Genomic DNA, 22,556 nt, shown 5'->3' with positions numbered 1-22,556 from the left:
TACGTCTTTCCATGCTACTTCAGCACTGAGTCACAGTTCACGTCATGGCGGGCAAGTGGTGGCGTACCAATCTCCTGTTAGTCCATGACCACATAATTTCTGTGCATGATTTATCTGGAGAATATGTTGGCCAGTGCAACAGTCGGACACCCTCTCTGACAGGATGGGGCCAGATAGAATAGGGAGCAGCCATCTTGTGTTGAAAGATGGAAACTTTGAAGATACGGTACAATCGATGGCTATAACGCGTCTAAATGTAATAACTACATATTCATCTACATCTACGTTGCAGAAATGATGAAAAAAGCCTGCCAAATTTAAATGAACGCAAAGCCCCAAGATCGACTATCTTTTACAGAAGCTCGAAATTTAGCGCTGACTTCAGTGCGAGATGCTTATAATAGGTTCCACAACGAAACTTTGTCTCGAAATCGAGCAGAAAATCCAAAGAGAGTCTGGTCGTATGTAAAGTATGTTAGTGGTAAAACACAGTCAGTGCCTCCTGTGCGCCATAGCAATGGAAATACTGTCGAGGTCAATGTTGCTAAAGCAGAGTTACTTAACACAGCCTTTAAACATTCCTTCACCAAAGAAGACATAGTAAATATTCAAATCAAGTACAGCTGCCAATGTGAGTAACTTAAAAGTAGATACCCCCAATGTTGTGGAGCAACTTACGTCACTTAATAAAAGTTAGTCTTCTGGTCCAGACTTTATATCAGTTAGGTTTCTTTCGGAGTATGCTGATGCAATAGCTCCATACTTAACAATCATATACAACCGCTCGCTTAACGAACGATCCGAACCGAAAGTCTGAAAAGTTGCAGAGATAACACCAATATTCAAGAAAGGCAATAGGAGTAATCCACCAAATTATAGGCTCATATCACTAACGTCGATACGCAGCAAGATTTTGGAACATATATTGTGTTCGAACATTATGGATTACCTCGAGAAAACGGTCTATTGAACACGGATTTAGGAAACATCGTTCTTGTGAAACACAAATAGATCTTTACTCACATAAAGTGTTGAGTGCTATAATCAAAAGTGTTGAGTGCTATAGTCAAAAGATTTAAAACTAATTCCGTATTTCTAGATTTCCAGAAAGCTTTTGTGCGCCGTACCTCACAAGCGGCTTGTAATCAAATTGCGTGCTTATGGAATACCGTCTCAGTTATGCGACTGGATTCTTGATTTCTGTCAGAGAGGTCACAGATCGTAGTAACTGATGGAAAGCCATCGAGTAAAACAGAAATAATTTCTGCGTTCCCCAAGGCAATGTTGTAGACCCTCTGCTGTTCCTTATCTATATAAACGATTTAGGAGACAATCTGAGCAGCCGGGGGTATTAGGTTTTTAGCAGGTACTGCTGTCATTTATTGCCTAGTGAAGTCATCAGAAGATGAAAACATGTTCCAGAAATTTAAGGAAAGAATATCTGCATGGTACGAAGATTCGTAGTTGACACTAAATAACGAAAAGTGTGAGTCTACACCATGAGTGCTAAAACGAATACGTTGAACATCGGTTACACGTAAATCAAACAAATCTAAAGGCAGTATATTCAGCTATATATTTAGGAATTATAATGCCGAAAAATTTAAATTGGGAAAAACACATATCAGTAGAGAGTATAGCGGGAAAGGCGAACTAAATATTTTGTTCTTTTGGCAGAACACACTTAAAAATGCAATGTGCTAAAAAAATGCCTACACTACGCTTGTCCGTCCTCTTTCGGAGTACTGCTGCGTGGTGTGCGATCCTTACCAGATAAGATTAACGGAGTACACCGAAAAAGTGCAGAACAGGGCAGAACGTTTTGTACTACAGAGCAATAGGGACAGAGTGTCATTGACATGATACAGAATTTGGGGTGGACATCATTAAAACAAAGGCGTTTCTCGTTGCGACGGTATCTTCTCACGAAATTTCATTGACCAACTTTCTTCTCTGAATGCGAAAATATTTTGTTGATGGCGACCTACATAGCGAGAAACGATCATCATGTTAAAATAAGGGAAATTGGAGCTCGCACGGGAAGATATAGGTGTTCATTTTTTCCTCGTACTGTTCGAGAGTGGAATAACTGTGAAGGTACCTCGATGAACCCTCTGCCAGGCGGTTAAGTGTGATTTGCAGAGTATCTATGTACATGTAGATGTGTATGTAGATCTACATACATTCTCCAAGAGCCATCAGATGGTGCACAGTAGAGAACATCTTGTACCAGAGCTAGTCATTCCCTTCCTTGTTCCATTCTCAAATAGAGCATAGAAAAAAAAGTCTCTCTAAATGCCTCTGTACGAGCCCTAATTTATCTTATCTTGCCTTCGCGGTCCTTAAGCGAAATGTTTGTTGCCAGGCATAGAACAGTCCTTCAATCAGCCAAAAACGACAGTTCCCTAAATTTTCCCAATAATGTTTAGCGAAAAGAACGTCGTCTTCTCTCCAGCGATTACCAATTGAGTTGACGATCTCCGTAACTCTCACATGTTGACTGAACTTACCGGTTATAAATCCATCAACAAGCCTCTTAATTGATACAATGCCTTCCTCTAATCCGACCTGTTGGGGATCCCAGACACTCAAATTGTGGGTTGCCTAGTGTTACAGGATTCTTCCAAAAAACTACAGTCGACCACTCTATCTTCCCCACTACCGCCCTTATGTGCTCATTCAATTTGATATCGCTTTGTCAGTTCCGAGAATAGTAAAGTAACCCTTAGTGGTGAACTTTCCATATTATTGAGAATCTATTTTGACTTTTAAAGTGATAATATCCCGGTAGTACAAGTGTCTACTCTTGGTGTAGTGCGGCTGGTCCCAGTGGAGGTTCGAGTCCTCCCTCGGGCATGGGTGTGTTTGTTTGACATTAGGGTAATTTAGGTTAAGTAGTGTGTAAGCTTAGGGACTGATGACCTTAGCAGTTGAGTCCCATAAGATATCACACACATTTGAACTTTTTTTTTCTTGGTGTAGTTTAAATGAACTGCAACATGGAAGTAGAGAATCATTTCTTCGAGTGAATCAAGTGCAGGTCCCCGTCACACTTACGTTCAGCTCCGATGAAATTTTTTATTAGGGCAAACATGGGAAAATATTGGATCCATAGCATCGAAGTTGGCTCTCTATACTGAATTTCCCTCAGCACCTTCGTGAACTTATCTTCCACAGCACACAACTCTGGATCCTCAGAGTACATTGTGGATTGTTAAGAACTGGATAACTGTATCTACTGCGAACAACTCTTCTTCTCTCAACTGCTGCAGTTCAATCATCAGTCCACCCAAAGCAGCCTAAGCAAGAACAGCTCTGGCGTAAACAGGTCCAGACAGTATCTTGTCAACACTTTTGGCTGCAGAAATCTCGCGTAACAGCTATTTCAAAACAGTTCCAGCCGTAATCGTCCCTATGGCTTCCGTGAATGACATTACGAAGTGGAAACATCCTAGCCTCACAATGACACTGCTCAACTCTGACGTGGAGACAATCACATCACGTACCTTCTAAAACAATGGCTTGTCAGAAGTGACAACACTTGTTTCTTCGTTGATTCGCTTGCATTCTTCAATTACAATGAGGTTATATGTATATACTGCAATCACACACATGTGTATTGGTAAATGGGAGGCACAAAATCTTGGAGAATTCCCATTAGGTTCAAATTGTTCAAATGGCTCTGAGCACTATGGGACTCAACATCTGAGGTCATCAGTCCCGTAGAACTTAGAACTACTTAAACCTAACTAACCTAAGGACATCACACACATCCATGCCCGAGGCAGGATTCAAACCTACTACCGTAGCGGTCGCGCGGTTCCAGACTGTAGCGCCGAGAATGATTTGGGTCCTACAGATAATATAATGGCATGTTCTAAAGCAAGACATTTCTTCTTCCACGATTCCAATCAATACCGTTTATGTGTCGAAATATCGTATCAAGGAGAAGCAGTGTCTCAGGGACATCCTGATGGGAACTGTGAAAAAATTATCAATGGGAAGGAAAGCAGTGCTGCAGTGGATATCCACTAAAATAATTTTGCCTGCAGGTTTCATAGTTCGAGCCATTACTATCTTCAGGGACTCGTTTCGTGCCGGTCACGTACAAGCTGTCAGGTAAAATTTTGTGCTCAGCGTTCTTAAAAGATACCATACTCCTTCTGTTGGGTGATCCAGAGGTGATTGTCATCTTTGTATCTCTCCTCCAGATACTTTTTTTTTACAGTTTTAACATGTCGACGAGAATCTTCAGATACCTCATCAAGCGACTGTCCTCAGAAAACTGGCACTCATCTCTATTCCCCTCGAAAAAAGTGAATGCACGTAATTTTCGCCAGCCGACGCTGCGCACGTGGCGCACTTGAAGTTGGCGCTCTACGCCGACGACACCGCGCTGCTTACGCGCAGCGTGGATGCGACTCTCTCGGCGCGCGGTCAACGAAATGGAGGTTGGAGTGCCGACCGGAGTGGCCGAGCGGTTCTAGGCGCTACAGTCTGGAACCGCGCGACCGCTACGGTCGCAGGTTCGAATCCTGCCTCGGGCATGGATGTGTGTGTTGTTCTTAGGTTAGTTAGGTTTAAGTAGTTCTAAGCTCAAGGGGTGTGATGACCTCAGATGTTAAGTCACATAGTGCTCCAAGACTTTTATTCGCTTTTGCTGAGGACCTGAAAACAAAAAAATGTATTGTCTACCCTTCGGCACTTGAATAATAAAGCCAAAAAAATCAAATGAATATCATGTATACTTCCCCTTTGTATATCATTCAATTTCAGTAAACGTATTCATTATCGACAATAAAATAAATTTCATTCTTTCTATCATTGCAAGATAATTCTTTCAAACTTCAAACGATATTTCAAAGTCATTTCTTCTGCTGCAGTAACGTGTCGGGTACCAGGTAGTTTCAAATAAATGATTAAACGCAACCAATATCTCGAGAGGCCCGTTGATGTAGCAAACCTTTTCTCGAAAAGCTCCTACAGTGGTTATGAAATGAAACTGTTATAGCTGCTAGAAACATGGAAGATGTCAATTCGTTTCATGATTTGTTTCAGGGACTAACATGAGAGCGTTGGTCGGAGAAATGGCAATATCAAAGGGTCAAAAGGGAATCCTCCTCACAACCCTGGGATTTTCACAGGGTCAGAATAATACACGAGTACAATGGCTTAGAATCCAGTACCATGTTTCATGGAGGTCACGTCAGTCCAGTGACAAGTGGCGCCACTTCAATGGAATTGCGCCACAGAGAGACAATGGACCACCTGCGCAAGTAGTGGAGATATGCTCGGCTGATACGTGCAATTTTTCTCTGCCTCGTGATGGCTGGGTGTTGTGTGATGTCCTTAGGTTAGTTAGGTTTAATTAGTTCTAAGTTCAAGGGGACTGATGACCATAGATGTTAAGTCCCATAGTGCTCAGAGCCATTTGAATCATTTTTTGATACGTGCAATAATGAAAATCCTGAAAGAGAGTCTGGAAATGCGTGGCGTTGACTAGAAGGCGTCGTAAAGAGTCAAGGGGACGGATAATACAGAGACATCTTTTTTACGTAGATTATCACAGTATTAGGGAAACACTGCTGGAAGAGAGTGAAGCAGTACAGCTGTTAGGTGTCCCATTGTTAATAAAAGTGTAGATGGTGTTATGATTTCAAGTATTCTTCATTCCAGCAGTCCGATTTCAACATTAAGAGACGATGTGTTCAAGGGCTACGGTGGGTGGAAAATTATCCAGTACTCCCGTTTCAGAAAACAATAGTTCATAGGGCAGTAAATGGCAAAAGCGTGGACTTCAGAGTACAGTCAAGACTCGTATTCGTTCGCCAAACCCACTCACTGCCAGTGTACCTTTTGATTGTCCCATGATTGACAGTGAAAGCGATTCTCGGATTAAATTTTGTTTGCTTGCATGAGTTGGTTCTTAATTCGACAGAAAACTATGCTACTTTAGAAGGAAAGGGGCACACTATCACACTAACTTTCGGAGACTGTGTGGTTAAGAGTGATCCAGCGGATGAGCCATCAGTATTTTAGTAAATTAGAGTGCTCCAGAAAAAATGGTTCGTAGACCAACATGGAAATGCAAGGAAAATATTTGAATGCAATGATTATGAAAGAGGTGCAATACCTCGAAGGGGAGGCTCAGCGGAAGAATTTAGATGAAACATTGCATGAAAACCAGAGCACTGTCTCCAAATCACTGAGGACATTAAGGATTTTGATATCAATTCAGAGTGGGGTTACATTGGAAAACCTTTGTACGCCCTTATCAAATTCCACTGGTATACAGACAGAAGGCAGAAGTCGAGACCAAATTATGCTGAAACAAGAGATCATAGATATCACTGTAACTTCATACAATGGTCTAATAATGTGTGTACAAAACGAATGGAGCAGTATGGATCATACTGGACTCGCAGTAGACCAGTACGCTCATAGAATCCGGAACAGATCGATCTGAAAGTCTGTATGAGATTCCACAGAGGTTCACTGGGATTTAGGTATTATCATTGGTTGATATCAGGGCCAGCTACACCCATCTTGTTAACGGTACACTGCATACCTGCGTTACTGTTACCAACAGGTTCTACGTGTCTTCATAGACTCTCATGTGTCGACTAGACACAGTAATCCCTGAACTATATGGAGATTAGGTATTAATTGCCAAGAAATCCAGGACAGAGCGAAGTCAGACACTGGATGCTTTGTTGCATACCTTTTGTGTGAGTGGACTCATAGAGACTTTGGACATGTTGCAGTTTTGACACAAGGAGATAAATTTCCTTGGCCAAATTGTTTGCTCTGAAAGTATTCACCCTGGCTCAGAAAAGCTGCATACGATACAAGAATTTAAAAGTGCCGTGCTCTAAGCGTCAAGTTTGAGCCTTCCTTTAACTCGTTAACTTCTATAAGCATTTCTAAACATTGCGAATCAGGCGACAGCATATCTCTGCAAACTCATGAGGAAGAATTCAGTTTGGAAGTGGTGTGAAGAAGTGCAGCAGGAATTTGGATCGATTAAAGTAGCACTGTTTTCAGTTCCAATATTAGGTCACCTAGATATGACCAATGAGTTTTCTCTTCATTGGATGGTTTTTGTTGTAGCCTGACGCACTTTGTTACAGGAGCTTGGACAAAATGCACCAGTAGTACCAAAAATGATAGCTTTCACGAGTTGTATACTTAGTAAAGCACAGAAAAACTATTCAGTCACTTAATTACAGACCTTAGCCGTAGTTTAAGGGTTCACAAAATTTCTGCGTTATCTCTTTGGGAAAATGGTCTGACGACAAGGCACTACAGTTTGTAATGAACGCTAAAGTGACCCATAGTCGCTGGACATGTTGGTAGCTTTACCCCGTGAATTTAAACTTTAAATTGTTTTTGTACCAAGTCCACAAAATCTTGTTGCTGATGGCTTCCCTCGCGTGCCACTTGGATTCAAACAAGGAAACGATGGAAACTTGAATGAGAACCTGTGTGACCTGATGTATATGAAAACGGTTGCTTCTGAATTTTTTTTACGAATAACACTCACCAATTTAGCAAAATAATAAGATAAATAACCCATGCTTGAATGTATGAAGTTTAAGTTGGAAATTAGGAGAGAAGCGCCACTGCAAATATCTTTACGCAATAAATAACAACATATTATTTCATATCACAGCGAAAGACGGCTGGGTAGTTTGCATCCCAGACGAATACACCTATAGGGTGACTTGGTTTGTACATCTGAGCAACAGCCGTTTCGTTTCATGAAACTGTTTCCTCAAGTTAAACAAACATGTCTGTTTCAGCAATATAGAAAAGGGCATACAGAAGGTGCTCACAAGCTGAAAATTTGTGAAAGGATAAAACCATCTACTACCGGGTGATCAAAAAGTCAGTATAAATTTGAAAACTGAATAAATCACGGAATAATCTAGATAGAGAGGTACAAATTGACACACATGCTTGGAATGACATGGGGTTTTATTAGAACCAAAAAATACAAAAATTCAAAAAATGTCCGACAGATGGCGCTTCATCTGATCAGAATAGCAATAATTAGCATAACAAAGTAAGACAAAGCAAAGATGAAGATCTTTACAGGAAATGCTTTATACGTCCACCATCATTCCTCAACAATAGCTGTAGTCAAGGAATAATGTTGTTAATTGCACTGTAAAGCATATCCGGAGTTATGGTGAGGCATTGGCGTCGGATGTTGTCTTTCAGCATCCTTAGAGATGTCGGTCGATCACTATACACTTGCGACTTCAGGTAACCCCAAAGCCAATAATCGCACGGACTGAGGTCTGGGGACCTGGGAGGCCAAGCATGACGAAAGTGGCGGCTGAGCACACGATCATCACCATTGGTTAGGCGGGTACCAGGTTGAGATTCATTGGGAGAGTCCTTAGAAAATGTAGTCCATCAACAAAGCAGGTGGCTTACAAAACACTCGTTCGACCTATACTTGAGTATTGCTTATCAGTGTGGGATCCGTACCAGATCGGGTTGACGGAGAAGATAGAGAAAATACAAAGAAGAACGGCGCATTTCGTCACAGGGTTATTTGGTAACCGTGATAGCGTTACGGAGATGTTTAACAAACTCAAGTGGCAGACTCTGCAAGAGAGGCGCTCTGCATCGCGGTGTAGCTTGCTCGCCAGGTTTCGAGAGGGTGCGTTTCTGGATGAGGTATCGAATATATTGCTTCCCCCTACTTATACCTCCAGAGGAGATCACGAATGTAAAATTAGAGAGATTAGAGCGCGCAAGGAGGCTTTCAGACAGTCGTTCTTCCCGCGAACAATACGCGACTGGAACAGGAAAGGGAGGTAATGACAATGGCACGTAAAGTGCCCTCCGCCACACACCGTTGGGTGGCTTGCGGAGTATAAATGTAGATGTAGATGTAGATCATCACCAAACGACGCGCGCAAGAGATCTTTCACGCGCCATCTGTCGGACATTATGTGAACTTTGTTTTTTTTTTTTTTGTTCTAATAAAACCCCAAGCCATTCCAAGCATGTGTATCAATTTTTACTTCTCTATCTACATTATTCCGTGGTTTATTAAGTTTTCAAATTTATACTTCAATCTTCCCTCGATATGTTGGCAAAAATACATGTTCAAAACCGGTGGTAGGCAGAAAACATCTTCCGAGATTGTCCTAAATGCTTTCTCCGAAAATTATTTCGAGCAGTTAGTCCACGAACCTACACGAATTGTAAATGGTTGCGAAAACATACTTGACCTCTTAGCCACAAACAATCCAGAGCTGATAGAGAGCATCATAACTGATACAGGGATTAGTGATCACAAGGTCGTTGTAGCTATGCTCAATACCGTTTCTTCCAAATCCACCGGAAACAAACGCAAAATAATTTTATTTAAAAAAGCGGATTAAGTGTCACTAGAAGCCTTCCTAAGAGACAATCTCCATTCCTTCCGAACTGACTATGCAAATGTAGACGAGATGTGGCACAAATTCAAAGATATAGTAACAACAGCAATTGAGAGAGTCATACCTCATAAATTGGCAAGAGATGGAACTGATCCCCCGTGGTACACAAAACAGGTCCGAACGCTGTTGCAGAGGCAACGGAGAGAGCATGCGAAGTTCAGAAGAACGCGAAATCCCGAAGATTGGCTAAAATTTACAGACGCGCGAAATTTGGCACGGACTTCAATGCGAGATGCCTTTAATAGGTTCCACAACGAAACATTGTCTCGAAATTTGGTAGAAAATCTGAAGAAATTCTGGTAGTATGTAAAGTACACAAGCGGCAAGACGCAGTCAATACCTTCGCTGCGCAGTGCCGATAGTACTGTTACCGACGACTGTGCCGCTAAAGCGGAGTTATTGAACGCAGTTTACCGAAATTCCTTCACCAGGGAAGACGAATGGAATATTCCAGAATTTGAAACACGAACAGCTACCACCATGAGTTTCTTAGAAGTAGATACCTTAAGGATTGCGAAGTCTTCAGGTCCAGATTGTATACCGATTAGGTTCCTTTCAGATTACGCTGATACTTAGCAATCATATACAACCGCTCGCTCACCGATAGATCTGTACCTACAGATTGGAAAATTGCGCAGGTCGCACTAGTGTTTAAGAAGGGTAGTAGGAGTAATCCATCGAACTACAGACCTATATCATTGACGTCGGTTTACAGTAGGGTTTTGGAGCATATACTGTATTCAAACATTATGAATCATCTCGAAGGGGACGATCTATTGATACGTAATCAGCATGGTTTCAGAAAACATCGTTCTTGTGCAACGCAGCTAGCTCTTTATTCGCACGAAGTAATGGCCGCTATCGACAGGGGATCTCAAGTTGATTCCGTATTTCTAGATTTCCAGAAAGCTTTTGACACCGTTCCTCACAAGCGACTTCTAATCAAGCTGCGGGCCTATGGGGTATCGTCTCAGTTGTGCGACTGGATTCGTGATTTCCTGTCAGGAAGGTCGCAGTTAGTAGTAATAGACGGCAAATCATCGAGTAAAACTGAAGTGATATCAGGTGTTCCCCAGGGAAGCGTCCTGGGACCTCTGCTGTTCCTGATCTGTACAAATGACCTGGGTGACAATCGGAGCAGTTCTCTTAGGATGTTCGCAGATGATGCTGTAATTTACCGTCTAGTAAGGTCAACCGAAGACCAGTATCAGTTGCAACGAGATTTAGAAAAAATTGCTGTATGGTGTGGCAGGTGGCAGTTGACTCTATGTAACGAAAGGTGTGAGGTGATCCACATGAGTTCCAAAAGAAATCCGTTGGAATTCGATTACTCGATAAATAGTACAGTTCTCAAGGCTGTCAACTCAACTAAGTACCTGGGTGTAAAAATTACGAACAACTTCCGTTGGAAAGACCGCATAGACAATATTGTGGGGAAGGCGAGCCAAAGGTTGCGTTTCATTGGCAGGACACTTAGAAGATGCAACAAGTCCACTAAAGAGACAGCTTACACTACAGTCGTTCGTCCTCTGTCAGAATATTGCTGCGCGGTGTGGGATCCTTACCAGGTGGGATTGATGGAGGACATCGAAAGGGTGCAAAAAGGGCAGCTCGTTTTGTATTATCACGTAATAGGGGAGAGAGTGTGGCAGATATGATACGCGAGTTCGGATGGAAGTCATTAAAGCAAAGACTTTTTCGTCGCGGCGTGATCTATTTACGAAATGTCAGTCACCAACTTTCTCTTCCGAATGCGAAAATATTTTGTTGAGCCCAACCTACATAGGTAGGAATGATCATCAAAATAAAAGAAGAGAAATCAGAGCTCGAACAGAAAAATTTAGGTGTTCGTTTTTCCCGCGCGCTGTTCGGGAGTGGAATGGTAGGGAGATAGTATGATTGTGGTTGGATGAACCCTCTGTCAAGCACTTAAATGTGAATTGCAGAGTAATCATGTAGATGTAGATACTGACTTTTTGATCACCCGGTATATTGCATAAGATGTCCTTATTCCCATTGAGGAGCACTCTGTTTGGAGCGCAGTAACGAACTGTGCAAGGTTTTCCATACGTTTTCATTGTGGTTTGTTAAATTCACAACTTTCCAATGTGTGATGACATCACCCATTGGTGACAGCATGTAAAAATTATTTTTTAAAGCAGGTAGGCCATGTCAATAACAGTATTTTTGAAAATGGCCCCAAATTTCGATCTAAGAATTGGAAAATGTTCGTGAAACAACGGCAGGTGAAATCAGTGTTCATCTCACGACATCATCGTGCCTCAAACCTGGACGAGCTTAAACTATAAAATCTGCAAAATTGTGCTGTATATGTTGTAATAGAAACAATCAAACTTGGGAAATATTTGTGCAGTATTTCCAGCATACATTGAATATGTTGCCACATGGGACAATTTGATTGTCTCCTGCCACCATTCTTAAGGATGAGGCACATCCAGATGGCAGTAAGAAAATTAATAGCCTTCCCACCTATTGGAAGACGGAGACGTACTCAGATTGTTTGGCCACCTAGCAGCTGAAAATTGTAAGTGTAGAAAAAGACGAAGATACGACAGGAGAGAATAAAAGTAGGAGATCAAGTCCTTGTGAAGTCATATAGATTATGAAGAGATCACAAATTTCTGAGCAACAAGTTTTTTAATGTTTATGTTGGACCATTTCAAGTTTGGTGAGTTGTGCACCCAAACGCCATGGTAACTGAAACCCTGCACACAAAGATGCCATGTAGTTTCCATTATGTTGCAATTTTTAAAATTGTTTAAGGAATGAAAGAATGCGTTGATAGGTTTTCCTGCAAAATTCTGCAGTGGAGATAGCGTATATTGATTTCTGTTGAAATCTTTATGCAAGCTTTCCACATCTGTAAATTAGTGTACTGTAAAGTTCAGTACAGAGATGTATTTCAGTGATATTTGAGGATGGTTTTCCGAGGAGACCTCTGATAGGGGCTCTGGTGTTTAATGAACTTGGCTGCGATTAGTAGCACTATAAAAAGCACAGGTTATGTTTATGGTACTGAATGTGGCTTTTGTGCCATAGGAGTGCCATGGTTTACTGGTTGCAAAAGTACACCAAGGGTCTTGTCTTTTTCGTATAGTTGCCTGGAAGACAAGAAATGCGATAAAGAGTGCAGAAAACTATGAGTAGGTTTAATTTAGGAGAGACTGTGTTCTGCTCTAGTATTCACTCAGAACTGAAAATCAGGATCCTGGGAGAAGAGGCCTAGTAGAATTTGTGTTTCAGGGGAAGCTGAAAAAGTGTTATCTTTTGTAAAAGCAAGTTGTTCACGAAAGGTGACCTCCATAGGAATAAGAGCCATCCAGTAAAACAATGGGAGCCTTGAGGAGGTTAATGAAGGAATCATTATGTTGCTACATTTTTAAATACGTCGATTATTATGTGTCCTTTTGTAACTAATTGGAATACAGAAGGAAATAAGCATTTTTATGCTATAAATAGAATAGGTATCTTGGTTTAGTTATCTATGGTTTCTCTAAAGATTGAAGAGGACACAACGATTCTATGAATGCAAGAAAATGCATTAATAATTCCCGACTGACATGCCCTGGACGATGATGTGTCTGCAGAAGCTCTGAAAGGAAGAAGAGACAAAAGAGATAGCTTGAATTTGGAAAACGTGAACGTGTCCTATCTTCACAGTCAGTTATGAGGAAAACATGAAAAAACTTTCATCAGTCGAAAATCTGAATGGATATGGTAATGCTACGAATGTGGAATATTGTCTCTTATGTTGAGTAAGTGTGTCATCAGTGATTTTTGGTATGCAAGACAAAGATGTTACTGGTTTCTTGTGATTTGTTGTATCTTTTGTGCACTTAGGCTGGTCCCTGGTCCCAGTACTCAAGGTCACTCACCCACTGATTATTCTGGATTCAGATGCTGTCTGCAGGTCCGAAGGACACCTGGTGTGACCGAGAGAAATCTGAGGCTTACTTGGAAGAGGAAACTGAGTTTGGTAGCGACTCTGTAACCACAGTCGAGGAGTATAAACAGAGGTATAGGATAGATTAAACTAATAGGTTATATGGTATAAGTAGTTGTATTTTCTTTATACACATAACTAGAATATACAAAACGATAAGGTGGGCCGGCCCTGGTGGCCGAGCGCTTCTAGGCGCCTCAGTCCGGAACCGCGCGACTGCTACGGTCGCAGGTTCGAATCCTTCCTCAGGCATGGATGTGTGTGACGTCCTTAGGTTAGTTAGGTTTAAGTAGTTCTAAGTTCTAGGGGACTGATGACCTCAGATGTTAAGTCCCTTAGTGCTCAGAGCCATTTGGACCATTTGATAAGGTGGACACGAGTGTCTAGCTTTTCTTCAATGCATTAGAGTGAAAGTGAAAAGTAGGGGTGGTGTTCATTAAAACATCTTTACTTTCTCCCCACCCATCCACTTACATCACATCAGCGAATATGTTAATGTAAACTTCTACTCATCTTCGCGTAATGTATATCATAATGAAACCCGTGTGCCAACCTCCCAATTATGTAAAAACAAGAGGGGGACAAAACAAGAATATCTGCAACGATGTGATAAGTGTAAATATAATGTTTTGAATGTCGCCTGCGAACGTGTTACAACACATAAAAAACTCTGGAAGAGATGGACAGACAGAGAGACGGACATCGGCAGCCTGAACAAGTCACTACATGTTGTTTGCTTTGCAGATGCTATCCGAGTGCTTGGAGGCCACCGTGGACTGCTGTCTGATCGTCCAGTTGCAAAGGTGTTGTTCTCACAGAAGCACCCCTACAAACTGCCACTGACTGGGTGATCCACTACGAGGTGGGGCACCGTCTTGCAAGCATCAGGCTTGGCTCTACCATAGTCGAAGCTACTTGACCAGTCTGCGGTACCTGGTCTGTGGCTTGGCCTGTGCAACCCGTTGGTGCTGAAGACGAGGCATCGGAATCTTGGGGGATCCACAGCTGCCTCTAGGGAACAACAACGAAGGTGCGTAACTGGCATGATGACTCAATGAGTGACGAACAATACAGTCTCTGCACATGTTATTACATTTTATGGCTATTGTGGTCCCTGGTGGGGAGACGAGAATTAAGGAGCTAAGAGACGACATTCTACGCTGATAGTGAGTCTCCTTATGTCAGAACTGGGGTCAAAAACGATTTACAGTCGTTGCAAGAATATTATGTGTGCAGTCTGACGTTTCGACAATCTAATTTTTGCACCAACTGTCATGCCTGTGACCTATTCAAGATAGCACGATTTGGAAGATGCCTATCTAATGGGTGTCACGTTTGACCAACATGACTGATCTAACGTAATGTTGCGATTCGTGGCTACAGTGGCTACGTATGAGACAGAGGGTTTATACGGTGGGAGACTGTCGCTGGAAATGCTGCAAGTGGCGATACTGAGAGAACTTCAGAAGCGACACCTGAGGTGGCTGATGTCAGTGATGAAGACGCACCTTAGAGACATTTCAAAGCAGTGTTTCTTTCAGGTTTTCATTCAAGCCCTTTTGAAAAGAGTGCCCTAACTTATACCATCCAAAGAACACACCTCTGTTATGTGCGACGGTACTGAGTGTGATGCTGAGAGAGTACAAAAGCCACACAGATGTATGTGGCAAACAATGTAGCATTTTTTATCTCTTCTATGATGAGTACTTGAGTAACAATAATTTATGAAAACATATAGGCACGTTCGTCGAAATGAATCATGTTATTGCTGTTGTGGTCTTCAGTCCAATGACTGGTTTGACGCACGTCTCCATGCTGCTCTATCCTTTGCAAGCCTCTTCATCTGAGAGTAATTACTGCAATCTACATCCCTCTCAGTCTACTTACTGTATTCACCTCTTGGTCTCCCTCTACCATTATTACCCCTGCCCCCCCCCCCCCCCCCCACACACACACACTTTGCTCCAATTGGTAATCCCTTGATGCCTCAGAATCTGTCCCACCAACCGATCCTTTCTTTTAGTCAGGCTGTACAACAAATTTCTCTTCTCCCCAATTCTATTCAGTACCCCCACATTAGTTACGTGATCTGCCCATCTAATCTTGAGCATTCTTCTGTAGTACTGTATTTCAAAAGCTTCTATTTTCTTCTTGTCTAAACTGTTTATGGTCCTTGTTTCACTTCCATACATGGCTACATTCCATACAAATACTTTCAGAAAGGACTTTCTGACATTAAATCTATACTCGATATTAACAAATTTCTCGTCTTCAGATACGCTTTTCTTACCATTACTAGTCTACATTTTATATCCTCCCTACTTCGAACATCAACAGTTGTTTTGCTAACAAATCCACTGAAACCGAGGGCTGTGGTAAGAAGTAATGACTATATTTTTTATTGTGTTCTCAGTATCGGTTGAAGAATTATATGGCACGCACATTACTCCGTCGGCTTTTATGCATCGCTGACTCAAGTTGGCAGCCTCTACCGCTAGAGGGCTCCAAATTGCAGTTTGTAACATGGCGGCAGATAACGTAACAATCCGACACTTGGGTTCTCTGTCATCAATCATCCTTTATAGCTTCCCGACTTGGCCATATCTTATTTTCATTTGTTTCCAGAAGTTAAAGAAGACCTTCAAGGACTCTCCTTTGATAGTGATGAAGCGGTTCAAGAAGAGGTGAGCTTGTGGTTTCGTCAACAAAGTCAAACATTCTCCATTGACGGTATCAACAAACTGGTCTTTCGTTGGGAGAAATGTATTCGTTGTCAGGGTCGCTACGTTGAGAAATAAATATATAGACATGAAGAATAAAATGTAGAATGTTAACAAAATTTGTTTTTTTCAAAAACCTTTGAGAGTGTTCACGTAAAAATTTCGGAGGCGTAACTTTTCAGCTCATCCGTATAATGTAAGAGTAACTGAAAATGGGTAGTTAAGATTTGAGGTCTGATACCCCATAACGAGAGTTATTTTTTCCCATGACTTGGTGGGAACTCCAGACACTCTAACAATACCCAAGAATAGGTCGCACTACTGTTCTATATGTGATCTTCCTTACGGATGAACCACACTTTACTAAAACTCTCTAATTAAGCTGATGTCGACCATTCGATTTCCATTTACTATTCTTAAATAATCGTTCTGTTTCTAATAGCTTTGTGACATTAGGCCAAGGTATTTAATCTATGTGACTGTGTCAAGCAGCACCATACTAATGTTGTATTCGAACAGTATTGGATAATATTTACTACTCATTCGCATTAACATACACTTTTCTACATGTAGAGAAAGCTACGATTCATCATAGCAACTAAAAATTTTGTGTAAGTCATTCTCCTACAGACACCCAGTGCGATTCCTTGTCGTGCACCACAGCGTCATCAGCAAACAAGCACAGATCCTGCTCATCCTGATGATTTATGTACGTAGATAATAAGAGCGGTCCGATCGTACTTCCCTGGAGCGCTAGCGACTGTAGCCTTGTCCCTGGTGAACACTAGCCGTCGAGAAGAAGATACTGGGTCCAAGTACTTATGAGCCAGTCACATATCTTGAAATCTATTCCATATGCTTGTAACCTTGTTAACAGTCTGCATTGGGGCTGATTATCAAATGCGCGTTAGAAATCTAAAAATATGGAATCTGTCAGTTGCCGTTCATCCATTGCTCGCAGGATGTCAAGTGAGAAAAAGACAAGCTGAGTTTCACACGAGCGGTGCCTTTTAAAATTGTGCTGATTCGCTGACAGAAGACTTTTCGTTTCAAGGAAATTTATTATATTCGAACTCACAATATTGTAAAGAATTCTGTAACAATCCGATGTTAAGGATGTGGTTATGTAGTTTTACGGATCCGTTCTTTTACCCTTCTCATACATAGGATTCACCTGCTCTTTTTCCTAGTCTCTTGGGACTTTGTGTTGGATGAGAGACTCGCGATAATTGCCAGCTAAGTAACCACCATTGCCGTAGAATATTCCCTGTACAACTGAAATTGGGATTCATCCGGACCTGGCGACTTATTTGTTTACGGCACCTTTAGTTCCTTCTACACGCCAGGGACGCCTATCACTAAGTCCTCCATGTGGGAGCTTGTGCGCCTTTAACAATGGTATATTTGTACGATCCTCCAGGGTGAATGATTTCTTAAACACGTAATTTAAAGCTTCACCTTTCCTATTGCTGTCGTCTATCGCCATACCAGATGTTCATCGATCGACCGGAGAGACACCTTCGATCCGCTTAGCGATTTTACGTATGACCAGAATTATCTTAGTTCCTCAGCCAGATCTTTAGCTAAGGTATAGCACTGGATGTATTCTATGCGCACAGTTCTTTTTTGAATCGAGAGTGCAACGGGCTTTGTTTCCTCAGTATACTCTCAATTTTGGTATTAAACCACCGTGAATCTTTCCCCTACTTAATTCACTTACTAGGCACATACTTGTCCAGAGTGTGATTTAAACATTCATGAGTTAAGTCAGATGATAACAATTGCTTATCTGTTCCTTTTAGAAGAAAATACTCCCACAGTGTTCCTGATGGACTTACTAACTTCAGTAACCATCGTTGCTATGATGTCATCATGATCCTCGTCCCCATACTTACACCGTTGATAATGTCAGATATGCTTGTAGCTACAAGATCTGAAATATTTCCACTGCGCATGGGTTGCCGAACTACCTGCTGTAGAATGTGCCCTGAGAACATGCTCAAAATATCTTATCAAGACTCACTCTTAGTACCATCTCCAGTCCCAGTCTACACTCCACAGTTTTCTTCATGTGTTGTACCACAGCCATTGAAGTTTTCCACCTCGGATGTTTTTCAAAAGTATTCAGTTTGCCAGTGGGGAAAATGCTCCTCCTTAAAAGTGAAAAGTGAGGTACCAAGTGCCTCATTCTACCTTTCTCAGCAGCTTTAAATATTTTCTCAAAATTGTTGGCACATGAACCTACTCGCGCTCATTTTAACCTACAACTCACCTCCCGCTCCCAGTTGTAAATTGCTCACGGGCATTAGTCCATCACTATAAGTCGCTCCCCCTCCCCCCCCATGAACCATAGACCTTGCCGTTGGTGGGGAAGCTTGCATGCCTCAGCGACACAGACAGCCGTACCGTAGGTGCAATTACAACGGAGGGGTATCTGTTGAGAGGCCAGACAAACGTATGGTTCCTGAAGAGGGGCAGCAGCCTTTTCAGAGTTGCAGGGGCAACAGTCTGGATGATTGACTGATCTGGCCTTGTAACATTAACCAAAACGGCCTTGCTGTGCTGGTACTGCGAACGACTGAAAGCAAGGGGAAACTACGGCCGTAATTTTTCCCGAGGGCATACAGCTTTACTGTACGGATAAATGATGATGGCGTCCTCTTGGGTAAAATATTCCGGAGGTAAAATAGTTCCCCATTCGGATCTCCGGGCGGGGACTACTCAGGAGGACGTCGTTGTCAGGAGAAAGAAAACTGGCGTTCTACAGATCGGAGCGTGGAATGTCAGATCCCTTAATCGGGCAGGTAGATCAGAAAATTTAAAAAGGGAAATGGATAGGCTAAAGTTAGATATAGTGGGAATTAGCGAAGTTCGGTGGCACGAGGAACAAGACTTTTGGTCAGGTGAATACAGGGTTATAAATACAAAATCAAATAAGGGTAATGCAGGAGTAGGTTTCATAATGAATTAAAAAATTGGAGTGCGGGTAAGCTACTACCAACAGCACAGTGAACGCATTATTGTGGCCAAGATAGACACGAAGCCCATGCCTGCTACAGTAGTACAAGTTTATATGCCAACTAGCTCTGCAGATGATGAAGAAATTGATGAAATGTATGATGAGATAAAAGAAATTATTCAGGTAGTCAAGGGAGACGAAAATTTAATAGTCATGGGTGACTGGAATTCGAGAGTAGGAAAAGGTAGAGAAGGAAATATAGTAAGTGAATATGGATTGGGGCTAAGAAATGAAAGAGGAAGCCGCCTGGTAGAATTTTGCGCAGAGCATAACTTAATCATAGCTAACACTTGGTTCAAGAATCATGAAAGATGGTTGTGTACATGGAAGAACCCTCGAGATACTAGAAGATATCAGATAGATTATATAATGGTAAGACAGAGATTTAGGAACCAGATTTTAAATTGTAAGACATTTCCAGGGGCAGATGTGGACTCTGACCACAATCTATTGGTTATGAACTGTAGATTAAAACTGAAGAAACTGCAAAAAAGTGGGAATTTAAGGAGATGAGACCTGGATAAACTGAAAGAACCAGAGGTTGTACATAGTTTCAGGGAAAGCATAAGGGAACAATTGACAGGAATGGGGGAAAGAAATACAGTAGAAGAAGAATGGGTAGCTCTGAGGGATGAAGTGGTGTAGGCAGCAGAGGATCAAGTAGGTAAAAAGACGAGGGCTAGTAAAAATCCTTGGGTGACAGAAGAAATACTGATTTTAATTGATGAAAGGAGAAAATATAAAAATGCAGTAAATGAAGCAGGCAAAAAGGAATACAACCGCCTCAAAAATAAGATCGACAGGAAGTGCAAAATGGCTAAGCAGGCATGGCTAGAGGACAAATGTAAGGATGTAGAGGCTTATCTCACTAGGGGTAAGATAGATACTGCCTACAGGAAAATTAAAGAGACCTCTGGAGAAAAGAGAACCACTTGTATGAATATCAAGGGCTCAGACGGAAACCCAGTTCTAAGCAAAGATGGGAAAGCAGAAAGGTGGAAGGAGTATATAGAGGGACTATACAAGGGCGATGTACTTGAGGACAATATTATGGAAATGGAAGAGGATGTAGATGAAGATGAAATGGGTGGTATGATACTGCGTGAAGAATTTGATAGAGCACTGAAAAACCTAAGTCGAACCAAGGCCCCGGGAGTAGACAACATTCCATTAGAACTACTGACAGCCTTGGGAGAGCCAGTCCTGACAAAACTCTACTATCTGGTGAGCAAAATGTATGAGACCGGCGAAATACCCTCGGACTTCAAGAAGAATATAATAATTCCAATCCCAAAGAAAGCAGGCGTTGACAGATGTGAAAATTACCGAACTGTCAGTTTAATAAGTCACGGCTGCAAAATACTAACGCGAATTCTGTACAGACGAATGGAAAAACTGGTAGAAGCCGACCTCGGGGAAGATCAGTTTGGATTCCGCAGAAATATGGGAACACGTGAGGCAATACTGACCCTACGACTTATCTCAGAAGCTAGATTAAAAAAAGGCGAACCTACGTTTCTAGCATTTGTAGACTTGGAGAAAGCTTTTGACAATGTTGACTGGAATAATCTCTTTCAAATTCTGAAGGTGGCAGGGGTAAAATACAGGGAGCGAAAGGCTTTTTTCAATTTGTACAGAAACCAGATGGGAGTTATAAGAGTCGAGGGACATGAAAGGGAAGCAGTGGTTGGAAAGGGAGTGAGACAGGGTTGTAGCCTCTCCCAGATGTTATTCAATCTGTATATTGAGCAAGCAGTAAAGGAAACAAAGAAAAATTCGGAGTAGGTATTAAAATCCATGGAGAAGAAATAAAAACTTCAAGGTTGGCCGATTACATTGCAATTCTGTCAGAGACAGCAAAGGACTTGGAAGAGCAGTTGAACGGTATGGACAGTGTGTTGAAGGGAGGATATAAGATGAACATCAACAAAAGCAAAACGAGGATAATGGAATGTAGTCGAATTAAGTCGGGCGATGCTGTGGGAATTAGATTAGGAAATGAGACACTTAAAATAGTAAATCAGTTTTGCTATTTGGGGAGCAAAGTAACTGATGATGGTCGAAGTAGAGAGGATATAAAATGTAGATTGGCAATGGCAAGGAAAGCGTTTCTGAAGAAGAAAAATTTGTTAACATCGAGTATAGATTTAAATGTCAGAAAGTCGTTTCTGAAAGTATTTGTATGGAGTGTAGCCATGTATGGAAGTGAAACATGGACGATAAATAGTTTGGACAAGAAGAGAATAGAAGCCTTTGAAATGTGGTGCTACAGAAGAATGCTGAAGATTAGATGGGTAGATCACATAACTAATGAGGAAGTATTGAATAGGATTGGGAAGAAGAGGAGTTTGTGGCACAACTTGACAAGAAGAAGGGATCGGTTGGTAGGACATGTTCTGAGGCATCAGGGGATCACCAATTTAGTATTGGAGGGCAGCGTGGAGGGTAAAAATCGTAGAGGGAGACCAAGAGATGAATACACAAAACAGATTCAGAAGGATGTAGGTTGCAGTAGGTACAGGGAGATGAAGAAGCTTGCTCAGGATAGGGTAGCATGGAGAGCTGCATCAAACCAGTCTCAGGACTGAAGACTACTACTACAACATAAGTCGCTCATATCGGCCCACTCTCACTTACCTATTCTCACTCACTCAGTCAGCCCAAATCATTGTCAATACATCTTTGTGTCACTACGTCGCTTTCTCATGTCTCACAGCCACCATCTCCTTCGTTCTGTCCCACTACTACTGTCTGCTCTCCCTGTCACTGTATCCCTCTTGCTCTGTCTTACTGCTTCTACCTCATTCATTCCTTCCCACTGCTGCTGTCTCTTCTCACTGATACTACCTCTCTTTTCCTCGTTACAATTGTTATAGACGCTGTCTCTCATTATCACTGGATCTCACCCACTTCCAGTTTCTCCTTCCCTTTATCCCCTTCCCACTGGCACTGACTCCTTCACAATTCTACTGTCACGGTCAACTGAGACTGTGTCCCTCTCTTTCTCTCCCACTGTCATTGTCTCCTTCGTTTCATCTATAACTGTCTGCTATCTTTAAGTTTTTATTACATTTATATCTCTTTCCCGCTGCCACTATTTGTCTCTCACTCTGCATAAAAAAGCGTGAATATGCTCACATGCCAAAATTTTGGGGAAAACTTTGAAAGGTACTGAGTAAGATTACACGAAGCAGCTGGTACACCACTTTTCAGTCAGTTTTTTAGACAAGCAGGATCATATTCGCGTTTTTTGTGCTCCAATAAGTGCATTTTTCCGCTGGTTCCCTTCTTTTCCCTGCTGCTCATATGAAAATTGCTTTATGGCTGAGCAAAATTTTGATAGATAACTTATGTGCAATTGAAGTAACGCAGAACTAATTTTACACCTCAGCCTC

At 41.8% G+C, this 22,556-nt stretch overlaps 1 protein-coding gene across 1 annotated transcript in view; it reads right to left on the bottom strand.

The window, feature by feature from the left end:
- The window catches only part of LOC126419631 (coiled-coil domain-containing protein 96-like), a 198,968-nt gene that overhangs the window by 33,796 nt on the left and 142,616 nt on the right, over positions 1-22,556 (bottom strand). The gene's annotated exons all lie outside the window — the stretch shown is intronic.

This window comes from Schistocerca serialis, chromosome 9 (genome assembly GCF_023864345.2).
Source record: "Schistocerca serialis cubense isolate TAMUIC-IGC-003099 chromosome 9, iqSchSeri2.2, whole genome shotgun sequence".
Classification (NCBI taxonomy): Eukaryota; Metazoa; Arthropoda; class Insecta; order Orthoptera; family Acrididae; genus Schistocerca; species Schistocerca serialis.
The sequence above is the reverse complement of the archived record's forward strand: the minus strand, read 5'-3'. Positions and strand labels throughout refer to the sequence as shown.